Source organism: Bactrocera neohumeralis, chromosome 5, assembly GCF_024586455.1.
Source record: "Bactrocera neohumeralis isolate Rockhampton chromosome 5, APGP_CSIRO_Bneo_wtdbg2-racon-allhic-juicebox.fasta_v2, whole genome shotgun sequence".
Lineage (NCBI taxonomy): Eukaryota > Metazoa > Arthropoda > Insecta > Diptera > Tephritidae > Bactrocera > Bactrocera neohumeralis.
Genome location: NC_065922.1, coordinates 4514120 through 4523191, shown reverse-complemented (window position 1 = coordinate 4523191; position 9072 = coordinate 4514120).

Genomic DNA, 9072 nt, shown 5'->3' with positions numbered 1-9072 from the left:
GGCAAAAGGGGAAATTTCCCGAAATGCAAAATTCATTGTGCGAACTTTTTCGCTGCTTTCCGTGGACTTGATACGCTTCCGCGCGCCCGCTGCAATTGCTTTTGAATGCCGTTGAAAACGTTAAGCTCTTGTGTTTTCAATTGTAGTTTGCAATTTATTTTTATTTTATTTCGCTTTTTTTTGTCCAGTTTAATCCAGTGCTTTTTGTTGTAATCGTGAACTCGTTCACTTTTATATGCTTTAGCGCGTTTATCCCTCGAATAACAATTGAATTTCGACAACTTTTTCATCCGCATTTTCCAATTAATTCATTTGTGCGCCACTTGGAGCATGGAGTGTTTATTCGAAGTGTTATCATGATATTTAATATATTAACTTTAATTCCTGTAAGATTAATCCTATTAATTAATTTATTGTTGTTATTGTTGTTTCAGTGAACCAATGTCTGCATTATTATCTGGCAAAGGAGACAGTGCTAAAAATTATGATTAACCTCTGGCAATAAAATTAGTTTAAGTTAAATCATACTGCGAATATGACGTCGAAAATAAGGAACGTCCCGGACCCGGCTGCGCATAACGTACCCTGAGCACCTGCAACCAGACAAAATCATTACAGGAGCACCCTATCGGCTGCAACTGCGACGTTTGAGTCGAGCGTTGACAAAAAACAAAGCGGCAATACTCGACGCCACGGCAAGATAATATTTCAACATGATGATGATTGGCCACATATTTCAAGTTTGTGAAAGCAAACCAGGAAACTTTGGATGGAATATTTTACCCACCCACCGTACTCTACTTACATCATCTTTTCTGATTACTACATACTTATTACAATTGATCATGAACCTGCTCGAACAGCACTCTCGTTCTTACGAAGTAACCAGAATCGATTCTTCGTTCGCGTCAAAAGACATTTTTTTACGAGGAATTCAAAAAGTCTACACAGTTGAGGAAAAGCTGTGGCTAGCGATGAAAACTACTTCGAAAAAAAAGTAAAGGGATTATCCGGAAAGAAGAAAACTGAAACTCGGTAAATCTGCGATAGAGACGTTTGATATGATAAAGCAGGCTTACCCAGATGTTACTTTAGCAAGAAGTGGTGTGTTTCGTTGGCACCAGGCCTTTTTGGAGTGCTAAGAAGAGGTGCTGATTCAATCGGGTTCGACAAGACATCGCAGCCGATTGGAAGTTGCACCACGACAACGCCCCGGCTCACACCGCCTTTCTTGTGAACAGCTACCTAACCAATGCCGGCATCCCAACGCTTCCGCAGCCGCCCTACAGCCCAGATGTGGCCCTGGACTTTTTTTGATTCCTTGCCTAAAAAGACCGATGAAAGGCAAGCATTTTGAGACGACGGAACGGCTCCAAGCATCGTACCTCGGCTCCCAAGGCTATTCCGGAGAATGCATTCCGTGACACCTTCAATGCTTGGAAATCGCTCTGAATCGACGCAGAAGGAGCCTATTTTGAAAGTTTTAAAGAATTATAACGATTGGTTCAATAATTTTTTTAAATCGACTTAGTCCTATTACTTTCCGGACAAACCCTGTGTGTAACGAGTGTTTTACAATAAAGCCTCAAATCATGAGATGAAATCGCGGTTTTCTAGTATAGTTTTCTTATAGTTAAACTCTATAAAGTACATTTGCATATTATCGTCAGCAGAGCAATGTTCATAACATTTGTCATTATTTAATTTTTTATAGTTAAATAATTTTGTATTACTTGAATTAAGTTCCAACCAATCCACAGGTCACACTTGGAAAGCTGAAGACATATTACTGATGATGGAACTTAATCCTCATAAGACGTTAAAGAGCCTCAATTCAATTACAAACCTGCTTATCCTATAAACTTTTGTTCAACTAGACCATCTTCATGGCAAAATGTGTATAATAAACTAAGATCCCAGGAGTCTTTGTAGCCTTTGTCTATCAAAACCTATATAGAAAAGGAAGAATTGAGAGAATTGCAGCCCGTCATCTTTCAAACAACTTCAATAAATACTATTCAGTGTGTTTTTAGCCTCAACATATGGACACCCATTGGATAAATCTCAGTCAGAACTGTGAAAATTTAACCTTTCCTCATTAGATCTCCAGAGACTCTCGAGTCAGAAACCCTTGTGATATCGAAACTGCTGACGTGAGGCCAGCGCTCAACTAGATTAAGCGAGCTTCAGTTAACCAGCAGCGACCCGACAGAAGACTGCGATAATCAGATTCGTTTCCAATGAAGAGATACCGTAAGAAAAGTGCTTTCTTTGTAAGCGCATTTGATTTCTTAATTTAAAAATATTGAAAAAATTCAAAAAGGAAACGGAATTTATGCAACTTAATACGAGTGCATTAGAGAAAATAAATATTTGCAACAAAAAATTGTCGGCGTAACTACAACACGTGAGTCGCGCTGCTTCAAGCGCACTAAAATTGCCGGCCAAAATAACAGTTAACAAGAGCATTTATTTACAATATTTAATGCTTCTGCGTAGTGATTCCGCACAAGCCAGAGTAGTATTAAATGAACAGCGCTGCCAGATTGTTTCAACGCAACAAATTGCATAGTTACTTGCTCTCGCTCTCATTCAGCGCTCTCTAAGCGCAATGGCTGAATAGAGTTATGCCTCTCAGCCGTGTTAAAAATGTTATGTTGCCTACAGTGCTCTGTGCCCACTCTGTACTGTAATTGTAACAGAACTTTATTACAAGAGGCATGAATTGGAAACAGTGAATGGTAAATCTCTTACATTTTTATGGATATATCAAAAGTATTTATAATATTTTTTATCATTATATAGGAGACTTCATTTAAATATTAGCCGGTTTCTGGAGATTAGGAAATTATTAAACATTAATGATTACTAGAAAGGTCTAAGTGAATAGAGCAATGATCAGTAAAGAAGTTTTTGAAGAAAAAGAAAAGTAATCCCTTATTTATTTTCATAGAAATATAAGAACTTTATGAATTTCATACGTAACATACAAACGATATGGTATTTCTTTGTTCAAATACTTGGAAAAAACTTCTAAAAACTAGTCCTTTTAGTTCATGACTTAATTTCAAAGAGGAAATGCTTACAACACCTTACATATGAACCCGTAGGACACTAATTATATAAGCAACAACAAAAACTGACACTTGTTACAAGACTCTGAGCGCTTATTTCCACCCAGAACCCTTTACCTACTCTACTCTCTGCCTTTGCCGCTTTGCCCTTTGCTTTTTGCTCCGAAGAACTCTGACGTTTCAGTTGACTTATAATTCACACAAAAATCGCCGACACGAAAAACCACTACGCCTCGACCAAGTGCTGAGGCACCTACGCACGCATATGCAGTGTGCACCCACAATGCACCCGCGCTCATTACACCGCCCCTCCCCACGCGCCAAAAAAGCAGCGAAAGCCGTGTTGCACGCAGTGAGTTGCTTGCGACGCCCACACAATAACTCACGCTTATTTAAAATTCATTAAATTACACGAACTACAGGCAACAACAACGAAAAAACTCGCCAGCAAACAACAACAACAACGTTCGTGGCAATAACAAACTAAATCTGTGCAACATTTGTTGGCGCGCGCGAAAAAAAACCTCCGCACGCCACACGAAAAATAGCTGTAAAGTGAAATGATGTGATCGGTGCGGGGGGCCAAGGCAGGCGCAAGTTGGACACAACTCGGCGAGTAAATTGTTTGCAGTGTCCAGTTTAAGTGCGAAGTAAATTTCGTGCGCAAATTTTGTTGCGATCTTTTTGTTATCCTGCTTATTGTTCTCGCACACACACACCCACACAAGCGCTGTTTAAAATACACATAAAGCAAGCTGTCCGCAAAGGATGTAGCAAAGAGAGTGGAGGCAATGTTGTAAGCGCGTGCATAAAAACAAAATGGCAGTTTGGTCAATTGTGTGAGCGCCTGACGGTGCGGTGGCGTTTTTGTGCATATGCTTGCAGTTATACTATATGCATATGTGTGTGGTACTCATATACTGCAAAGAGAAAAGTAGGAGTGAAAAGTAATGTTGCAATTCAACACGCATATGAGTATGTACATACATATGTATATAAATTTATATAGTTTTTGTGCTTCTCTGAAGTATAAGATTAAGCTACAAGCTGCCAGCGACCCGCGTCTGGATTAATATACTTATTTTTTTTTTGTTAATTGTAGCAATTTGAGCTCTTTGTATAAAAAAAAAAACTGAAGTTATATCCATCAGCCCAAACTAGCGTTAAAAACCAGAACTTTGCCGGAAAAACAAAAGAGAGCTTGCATGGACGGACGGACGAACGGACAGACAGACATTCGGATTTCAACTCCCAAACCTGATCACTTTGGTATATATAACCCATATCTGACTCTTTTAGTTTTAGGAAAAACAACCATTATGTGAACAAAACTGTTATACTCTCCTTAGCAACTTTGTTGCGAGAGTATAAAAATGCACTTTGCTAAGTTCGTAGGACTGTGCTTAATTATTTCCTCCAACGGGCAGGGAGTAGAATTTGCCCACGGTAAGATATGCCTGTCATAAAAGGTGACTAAAATTCATATGCACTATGTCTGTAAAACAAATTTCGTTCTAGACACAATTTTTGTACAAGCTTTATCGTGCGAATTCCGATCCCACATCCATGGAGAACATTATAACTGTTAATGAGACATTTTTTTTTGTTTTTGTATAAGTTTGACACGTAAACAGCTCAGCAATCAACGCAACGGAGGGAAAAAAACGAGCTCAAATCAAAACAAGTGGAAGGGCTAAGTTCGGGTGTCACCGAACATTTTATACTCTCGCATGGTAAAATGATAATCGAGATTTCATTATTAGTCATTTAAATATTTTTCAAATACCGTATTTTTGTAAAGTTTTATTCCGCTATCATCATTGGTTCCTAATGTTTATACTCGTATTATACAGGAAGGCATCAGATGGAATTCAAAATAGCTTTATATTAGAAGAAGGCGTGGTTGTGAACCGATTTCACCCATATTTCGTACATGTCATCAGGGTGTTAAGAAAACATTATATACCGAATTTCATTGAAATCGGTCTAGTAGTTCCTGAGATATGGTTCTTGGTCCATAAGTGGGCGGCGCCACGCTCATTTTCAATTTTTAAAAAAAGCCTGGGTGCAGCTTCCTTCTGCCACAATTTAGTGTTTCTGACGTTTTTTGTCGGTTAACGCACTTTTAGTGATTTTCAACATAACCTTTGTATGGGAGGTGGGCGTGGTTATTATCCGATTTCTTCCATTTTTGAACTGTATATGGAAATGCCTGAAGGAAACGACTCTGTAGAGTTTGGTTGACATAGCTATAGTAGTTTCCGAGATATGTACAAAAAACTTAGTAGGGGGCGGGGCCACGCCCCGCTTATTATTTTGTGCCAAATTTCGCTTTAATATCTTTATTTATGGCTTATCAACTTTATAGGTTTTCGGTTTCCGCCATTTTGTGGGCGTGGCATGGGTCGATTTGGCCCATCTGATCTTCTTATGGAGCCTGGTATATATAACCCTATATCTGACTTTTTATAGTTTTTTTTAGGACTTACAAACAACCGTTATGTGAACAAAACTATAATACTTAATTACAGCCAACGCCGCTAAAAAAATTAAAGTGATGGTAATTGTGGTTTTCTACTTTCGTGGTTTGGTGCATCATGGATTTGTTCCGGAAGGACAGACGGACAATAAGGAGTTATATTTGGCCGCATTGAGGCATTTGTGAAAGAACATCCGTCGAAAACGGCCTGAATTGTAGAAAAAAAAAATCTTGAATTTTACTCGATGATAATGCACCATCGTATCGAGCCACGATTGAGACCGAATTTAAAGCCAAAAACATAATGAATACCATAGATCAACCACCGTATACACTAGATTTGGCTAAGTGTGTTTTTTTTGTTCTCCAAATTGAAATTGCCGCTTCGTGGGATCAAATTTCAATCGATCGAAGAGATAAAACAAAATTAGCTGATGTTCAGCCCCATCCCAAAAAAGTACTTTTGAAAAGTGTTTCGACGACTCGAAAAATCGTTGACATAAGTTTATTACATCTGGTGGGGATTACTTTGAAGGCGAAAAATTAAAATTTTGATGTTTAATTAAATATTTTGAATTTTATTTACAATTTCTTGGCACTATTTTAACAAAGTACAAAGGAATTTTTTGTGCAATTAAAAAAAAATTGTAGGTGATAAAAATCACCACAAGAATAATGACCAAATTTTCTTCTATGCTAAAAACAAATATTAGTATTCTTATCTTGACAGTTCCTTTCGTACTAAGGTACTACTAAACATTAAAGGTGGCTTACGGCGCTCTGAACTGAGATGATATAAGAACTTAAAAGTCTATATAAATGACATGTAACAGCTCACTTCCACACCTTGTAGCCTTCGCTCTGACATCCTATAGCATGCGTCTTCGCTTGAACTAATATCGCTTCAGTCTTCGTACCGCTTTTCGCTTCCACTGTGACGTCAACCTAACAAGTTGTCGAGGACGAAGCAGTCAGTTGGAAAAGTTGAGATGTATAAATGATAATTTCACTGAATACATTAAAATGTGAAAAACATCAACAGTGCGCTTTGCACTATTTGAAGCAGAATAAAGTGCTATTTCTTCAAGGCAATATGAATATTTTCTCTTTTCAAAAGGTAAGAGAATACTCACTGGATAGAAATTTTGTGACAAAGAAAAGAAACTATCAAAAGCTAATTCACTGATTTTAACACATTTAGCGCCACGTGCGGCACCGGGCACACGCCCTGATGCGTCAGGGCGGACAAATTATAGGGCTTTTGGTTCAATGAGAACAGGTAGATGTTTTTTTGTTATAGTATTGTTTTCCTTTTTATATTGGAATAAACATGTTTTTACCATACAAAAGCATTCAAATCTACAAGTACTAGAAGGAATGTAATCCTTGTCTCTATCAACATCATCATCATTGACAGATCGGAGAGATCAGCATTCAACGTTTCATTTATCTCTTTATCCCTTAATATGCTGAAATAATTCGTCTAAAGCAATAAAGAAAAAAACAAATATTAAGTGTGCACCGGTGATCACGCGGCCCCAGTGAAGGAAAATTACTTACCGTTGCACACAGGGAAATTTGATGACAAATCATGGAAAAAGTGAAAATTTTCACTTTCTGTTTTTAAATATACAATAAATGGACATAAATAGAATATTATCAAAAAAAATATTTTAGCCCGAATGAGCAAATCACGATTTTGAAGCTTGGCGCGATATGTGTTAAAATTTACAATTTAAGGACATTAAGCAAACAATATTTTTACTAACGACTTTCCTAACATTTTAACCGATATTAACTTAGTTTGCTTTTTCATTGAAACAATTTCCCACAACAGAATTCCAATCACATATGTTTAAGCCCCTCGATAACAATCTTTTATTAGGGAATTAATAAATCTTTTATCAAATTTATGAGTGTAAGAAAACTGTTTAATTTTAAATGTATGTGTGTTCAATATGCAAAGAGGTGAGCCGGCACACCATCTAATATTGGATTAGCAACAAGCGAGTAAGCAAATTGCCTCACACTTAATACAGAATATACGCACACCCTACGCATATTTACAACAAACATTCAAGAGCCAGCGAACTTGCCGACATCATTATCTGCATTGGTATGTATGTAACTCAATGTGAATGAATACCAAAGAAAGGAATTGGATCCCAGCTGCTGAGTAATGCCTGCGTTCGAAATCAGCTCCACCCTTGACTAGTTGACTTGCAGGTCTAGAGAAAAGTACAGTAGCAAAAGAGATAATTGTGAAGCAGCATATTGATACATATGTACATGGTTGATATTTTTAATAATTTTTTTCAAATATAAATAAAATGTTTCTAAAATATGCATATTACTCTCACTAATTCCACCACAAATGTTCAACAAAATTATCATATTTGGAATTTAATGAAAATTACAACAACTCGTCCAACAATAACTCGACAAAGGAGTTATAGAAACCACTATTAGGGATCCTCCTACAAAAATTTTCTAATTAAAAGGGTTCCATACCCGAAGTAACCACTTTTACTCCACTTTTCAACTGGCACAATGTTCGGTTATGCTCTGAATACATTTGTCTATGCAATAAGCTAACACAAATGTATTTACCCTAATGAGCCCCGCTAAGCGTCTGTGTGTGGCTATGTGTGTAGGTGTTTGTATGTAAGTTCGTGAACCATGCGGGTGGCGAGCAATCAAAGTGACGCCATAAACAGCAGAAACGCAAGCAATTGAATTAAGTAATGTGAGAGAAGTGAGCGCTTAGCCACCTATGTGTGTGTGTTAATGTGGATTTGAGTGTGTTTGCTTATAGGCGCGTGTGGGCGTGTGTGTCTGCAATTGAAATGGTAATGACACAAGCCGATTGCTGGCGTTTAATGTGCTTTTAGGCGCACACTTTGCTTTAATCCGCTTGCATTTTGTCAAGCTTGTAATCTGTACAACAAAAGCAATATCGAATTAATGAAAACAAAAAAGAACAAAAACACAAGCAATTAAACAAAGCGGCAGCAATGAGCGATTATCGGCTTTGAGTGCCATTGTATGCGCTTGAATAAGCAAAACAGTGGTTGAAATGAGCATCGCACTCGCTCACCCAATCTCAGTTATGTGTACAGGTGGTTTTGGAGAGCGTTGATTTTTGATAGCATACTTTTAGGCGGTAAATAATAAGGTGAGTTATATTGTTGAAAAGAAAAGGTGATATTAATGCATAAGTTTAAAAACTTGAAACTTAAATTGAAAAACTTGACTGAAGCGAGAGAAAGATTAAAATGCCACCTGAACTTCGGAATCGCCATAAAATTACTTAATATTTAATATTTTTATATGACAATTTATTTTAAATATACAACTCTGCTCAGCTCAGATGAAAAAGTATTATATTAGAAGAAATCTATGAAAAAGCATCTTGTCCTATACAAAAAATTGATTTTTTACCTATCAAAATGTGGATCTCTTTAACTCAGTTAGCTCATAAGCTTTAGTGTTGATGATTTTTAAGTTTCGCTGATAATA